Source organism: Rhincodon typus, chromosome 26 (assembly GCF_021869965.1).
Source record: "Rhincodon typus isolate 14 chromosome 26, sRhiTyp1.1, whole genome shotgun sequence".
Taxonomy (NCBI): domain Eukaryota; kingdom Metazoa; phylum Chordata; class Chondrichthyes; order Orectolobiformes; family Rhincodontidae; genus Rhincodon; species Rhincodon typus.
The window spans coordinates 36,721,948-36,727,947 of NC_063357.1; positions in this window are offsets into that span (position 1 = coordinate 36,721,948).

The following is a 6,000-nucleotide window of genomic DNA, read 5'->3' on the forward strand; positions in this document are numbered from 1 at the left end:
GTCCCCCAGACCATTAGCTTGGACTTCTGGATTGTTCCACTGTCATAATCATGAAATGATAGGATGGCTGAACACTGAAATTTTAGGCAGATCACGGAGAACCAACATTAATTTGAAAATAAAGGATAGACCTTGTCCGGTAAATTGGATTCAAACTTTTTGATTGTATGGCCAAGGTAGTGAAGGGGTAAGTGTCTATACTTGTTATTTATGTAGAATTCCAAAATGTACTTGATGAGATGGTAGGTATAATTAGTTTGCACTCTAATTGGTGGGATGTTATGAGTGGTGTCCCTTGATAGTTTGAGGTCTCAACTATTCACTATTTATTAACAGCTTAGATAATGGAATAGAAAGGAAATGACAGATGGTATATGTAGTGTAGATAGAAACATTAATCATAAAGGCATTGATATATAGTGACTGGACAAAACTGCGGCCACTGGATTTCAAGATTGACAAATGTGAGGTCAACCCCTCTGGATCTGAAAAGGATAGAACAGGGTAATTTTGCAATGTCAAAAACATTAAAATTTGAAGTCTAAAAAGACTTGGAGATCCAAACTGGTGTAGAAAATTACCAGAAAGTCTGGGTGAATTCTATCCTCTATGTCTAGGAGACTAGAACTACAAGGCAATAGGAATTGTGCTTCACACAAATCCCTGGGTAGACCATATACCCAGAGTACTGATGGCAGTTCCATGTTTTAAGAAGAGTATATCAGTCTTTGAAGCAGAACAATGTAGAATTATACCTGGACTTTCAAGGGTTACATTATGAGGAGAGATCATACAAAATACTGCTGTATTTTCTACAATTTTAAAAGCTTAAGGAAACAAATATCTATCCTATTTCCAGTCTTGGAAATTAAAGGACTGGGGAGAACAGTCAAATAACTAAAGCCAGACTTTTCAGGAGAGAAATTGAGGAACACTTTGTTATCTAAAAAGCAGTAGAAGTTTGGAACTCTTTCCACAAATGGAAATTAATGCTAATTTTAACTTTAAACCTGAGATTGATTAACAAAAATTTTAGTAGTTGTGGGACACAGGCAAACATATGAAGGGACCAATAAAAAGATGAAGTTGCAGTTCCTTGAGTTTATGTTGAGATTTGTGTAGGAAGCCAAAAACTGAGACCTGAATCATCATCATTATTGGAGGTCCCTCGCAGAGGAGGATGTCTCTACGACTCTCAGGGTGGGTCCGTAGGTAGCTGTACAAACTGATATAGCTGCCACAGGCTCTGTTACACTTGGCAGGTGATGGTCACAGGAAGGGGTGGGTGGGGCATTAGTGTGGCAGCATGCTCCTTTCTCCTTTCACCTGGCTTCTCTGTTTTTCTTTCCCAACGGCAAGTCTCTAGGTGCTCAACACCTTCCTGGGTGCTCTCCTCCATATGGGCCAGTGATTCCCAGATGTCTGTGGGAATGTTGCACTTCGCCAGTGAGGCCTTGAGGGAATTACTGAAGCGCTTCCTCTGCCACTTAGGACTTGCCTGCAGTTTCAAAGCTGGGATTAGAGGACCTGCTTGGGGAGTCAGTCGTGTGGAGGGTGTGATCAGCCCATTGTAGCCGATCAAAGGTGGTCAGTGCCTTGATGTTGGGGAAGTTGGCCTGGTTGTGGATCCTGTGTTGGTGCGTCTTTCTTCCCGGTGGATACACAGGATCTTGTGCAGTTGGTGGTACTGCTCCAGTGCCTTGAATAAGACCTGAATAAGATTAGGGTAGCAAACTAAAATAGATGAGCAGAAACTTCAGATCAAACTTAATTGGTTGGAGCTGTTCATCAAAGTGCTCAGTGGTTGGTTGTGTTGTTTGTAGAGGAGACTACAGTGAGTACAGATTATATTTTATGTTTATACAAAGTAAAGTTGCCATAGTTCTACTGGACCACAGGACTTTTGGCCCATTGGTGAGACAACTTGTGATTTAACCTGAGGATTACCATATCTCTGGTGCAGGGAGAGGTTGAGAAGGAGAGTCCTTCATGATAACCCAGTGAGAATTGAATTCATGGTCTGCAATGCAGAGCAATGCCAACTACTGTTCTGCCAACTGAGCTAAACCAAACACCCAATTGGAAGTACAGTAAACCTTTGAAAGGAGTGGATGGTCCCTGGAAAGAGATGACAGCTGGTACCATGAAGGGAATGTTGGGACTGATCGATCAGTGGATCAGGATGCTGCAGAAAGAATGGCCCCATTAGAAAGCTGAGCGGAGAGCCTTCTAAGACTTTATTGGGTTTAGATAGAAGAGGAAACCTGTTGAATGGGGTTTGGGGAGTTGGAGCATGAGGTCAGGTTATGGGCTGTAGTACAGGAATAGGGTACACAGTTTGGGGGCACTCAACTACAGTGAACAGGAATTTTCAATTGAGGCAAAAAGACATAACTGTATCACTAGCATGTGAAAGCCCCTGTATATTTTTGAAAATTTCTCTCCTCACCTTAAAAATGTTTTCTAGTCTTGAAGTCCCCCATCCAAGGGAAAAGACACCAAGTGTCAATGTAATTTGAAGAGATTGATATGTGATCACATTTATCATCTATCTGTTATAACCTTGCACATTAAGTTTGAGGTCTCAGTAGATTACACATTAGCAAACAACACATTTTAGTCAAGAAAGCTGGAAACCACAGGTCACTTAGCTTAATATAGGAAGGTGCTAGCATTGTCCAAGCATTCTACAATCCTAATAATGATCAGATGGAGCCTTCATGACCTAATTTGTGAAAGGGAAATCATGCTTATTTAACTAGAGTTCTGTGACAAAATCTTGGTGGATAGAAGGGAACCTGCAGATGTGGTGACCAAATAGCTTTTGATGAGGTGCCACATTAAAAGTGGCTACAAGATATGAACACATGGTAGAGGAGGTAACATGTTAATGTAAATAAAGATTTCATTAGTTTACAGAAAGAAGGGAGTAGGGCTAAACAGGTTAGCAAGCGAAGGTTAACTAGTGAAGTGCTACAGGGATCAGTGTTGGGCCCTCAGCTATTTACATTCTATATCAATGATTTTGGATGAGGGGTCCAAATGTATGATAGCTAAATTTGCCAAAAACACTTGGGTAAGAAAAGGGGTTAAAATTGAATCAGAGATAGTAGGAACTGCAGATGCTGGAGAATCCGAGACAACAAGGTGCAGGGCTGGATGAACACAGCAGGCCAAGCAGCATCATAGGAGCAGAGAGGCTGACGTTTCGGGCCTAGACCCTTCATCAGAAAAGGGGGAGGGGAAGGGGGTTTTGAAATAAATAGGGAGCGAGTGGGAGGCGGATAGAAGAGGGATAGAGGAGAGGATAGGTGGAGAGGAAACAAACAGGTCGAAGAGGCGGGGATGGAGCCAGGAAAGGTGAGTGTAGGTAGGGAGTTAGGAAGGGGATAGGTCAGTCCAGGGAGGACGGACAGGTCAAGGGGGCGGGATGAGGTTGGTCGGTAGGAGATGGAGGTGCGGCTTGGGGTGGGAGGAGGGGATAGGTGGGAGGAAGAACAGGTTAGGGAGGCAGGGACAAACTGGACTGGTTTTGGGATGCGGTGGGGGGAGAGATTTTGAAACTAGTGAAATCCACATTGATACCATTGGGCTGCAGGGTTCCCAAGCGGAATATGAGTTGCTGTTCCTGCAACCTTTGGGTGGCATCGTTGTGGCACTGCAGGAGGCCCAGGATGGACATGTCATCCGAGGAGTGGGAGGGGGAGTTGAAGTGGTTTGCGATTGGGAGGTGCAGTCGTTTGTCGCGAACCAAACGTAGGTGTTCCACAAAGTGGTCTCCAAGCGTCCGCTTGGTTTCCCCAATGTAGAGGAGGCCACATCTGGAACAGCAGATACAGTATACCACATTAGCAGATGTGCAGGTGAACATCTGCTTGATGTGGAAGGTCTTCTTGGGGTCTGGGATGGGGGCGAGGGGGGAGGTGTAGGGGCAGGTGTAGCACTTCCTGCGGTTGCAGGGAAAAGTGCCAGGTGTGGTGGGGCTGGAGGGGAGTGTGGAGCGGACGAGGGAGTCACAGAGAGAGTGGTCCCTCCGGAAAGCAGATAAGGGTGGGGAGGGAAAGATGTCTTTGGTGGTGGGGTCGGATTGCAGATGGCGGAAGTGTCGGAGGATGATGCGTTGGATCCGGAGGTTGGTGGGGTGGTACGTGAGGACGAGGGGGATTCTTTTTTGGTTTTTATTGCGTGGACGGGGTGTGAGGGATGAGGTGCGGGAGATGTGGGAGACACAGTTGAGGGCGTTCTCGACCACCGAGGAGGGGAAGTTACAGTCCTTGAAAAACGAGGACAACTGAGATGTACGGGAGTGGAATGCCTCATCCTGGGAGCAGATGCGTCGGAGGCGAAGGAATTGGGAATAGGGGATAGCATTTTTGCAGGAAGGTGGGTGGGAGGAGGAGTATTCTAGGTAGCTGTGGGAGTCGGTGGGCTTGAAATGAATATCGGTTTCTAGGTGGTTGCCCGATATGGAGACCGAGAGGTCCAGGAAGGGGAGAGAGGTGTTAGAGATGGTCCAGGTAAACTTAAGGTTGGGGTGGAAGGTGTTAGTGAAGTGTATGAACTGTTCGAGCTCCTCGTGGGAGCACGAGGCGGCGCCGATACAGTCATCAATGTAACGGAGGAAGAGGTGGGGTTTAGGGCCGGTGTAGGTACGGAAGAGGGATTGTTCCACGTAACCTACAAAGAGGCAGGCGTAGCTTGGGCCCATGCGGGTACCCATGGCTACCCCCTTTGTCTGTAGGAAGTGGGAGGAATTGAAAGAGAAGTTGTTGAGTGTGAGGACGAGTTCGGCTAAGCGGATGAGGGTATCTCTCCCCTCCCCCCACTGCATCCCAAAACCAGTCCAGCTCGTCCCTGCCTCCCTAACCTGTTCTTCCTCCCACCTATCCCCTCCTCCCACCTAAAGCCGCACCTCCATCTCCTACCGACCAACCTCATCCCGCCCCCTTGACCTGTCCGTCCTCCCTGGACTGACCTATCCCCTTCCTAACTCCCTACCTACACTCACCTTTCCTGGCTCCATCCCCGCCTCTTCGACCTGTTCGTTTCCTCTCCACCTATCCTCTCCTCTATCCCTCTTCTATCCGCCTCCCACTCTCTCCCTATTTATTTCAAAACCCCCTTCCCCTCCCCCTTTTCTGATGAAGGGTCTAGGCCCGAAACGTCAGCCTCTCTGTTCCTATGATGCTGCTTGGCCTGCTGTGTTCATCCAGCCCTGCACCTTGTTGTCTGGGTAAGAAAAGGAATGTGTCAAGAAGAGGTAGGTTATGCAAATGGACATAAACAGGTTGCAACTGGGCAGAAATTTGCATATGGAGTATAATGTGTAGATATAACTCGTCCATTTTAGCAGAAAGAAGTGTGTGTTCTGTCAGAAATTAGTGGCTCATAGGCCTTAGATGTCCTGGTACATGAATCACAAAGTCAATATGTCGTTCTGAATCAGAATATTGAAGCGTACATGACCATCACGAAACTAGAAAAAGCCTCAAACTACGTGTACAAATTACTTGGGTGATGCTGCAATAATTTTCCCCATGGAAGAATGGATAGTCAGTTCTGGCACTAGTGGGTGTCAGTTCACCATGTTGAGCTTACCTCGTTAGTACTAACTGGCATTGAGATATACCTTGGATAACAAGGTGTAGAGCTGGATGAACACAGCAGGCCAAGCAGCATCATAGGAGCTAGAAGGCTGACGTTTTGGGCCGAGACCCTCCATCAGAAATGGGGGAGGGGAAGGGGGTTCTGAAATAAGTAGGGAGAGAGGAGGAGACGGATAGAAGATGGATAGAGGAGAAGATAGGTGGAGAGGAAACAGACAGGTCAAAGAGGTGGGGATGGAGCCAGTAAAGGTGAGTGTAGGTGGGGAGGTAGGTCAGTCCAGGGAGGATGGACAGGTCAAGGGGGTGGGATGAGGTTAGTAGGTCGGAAATGGGGGTGCGGCTTGAGATGGGAGGAAGAACAGGTTAGGGAGGCGGGGACGAGCTGGGCTGGTTT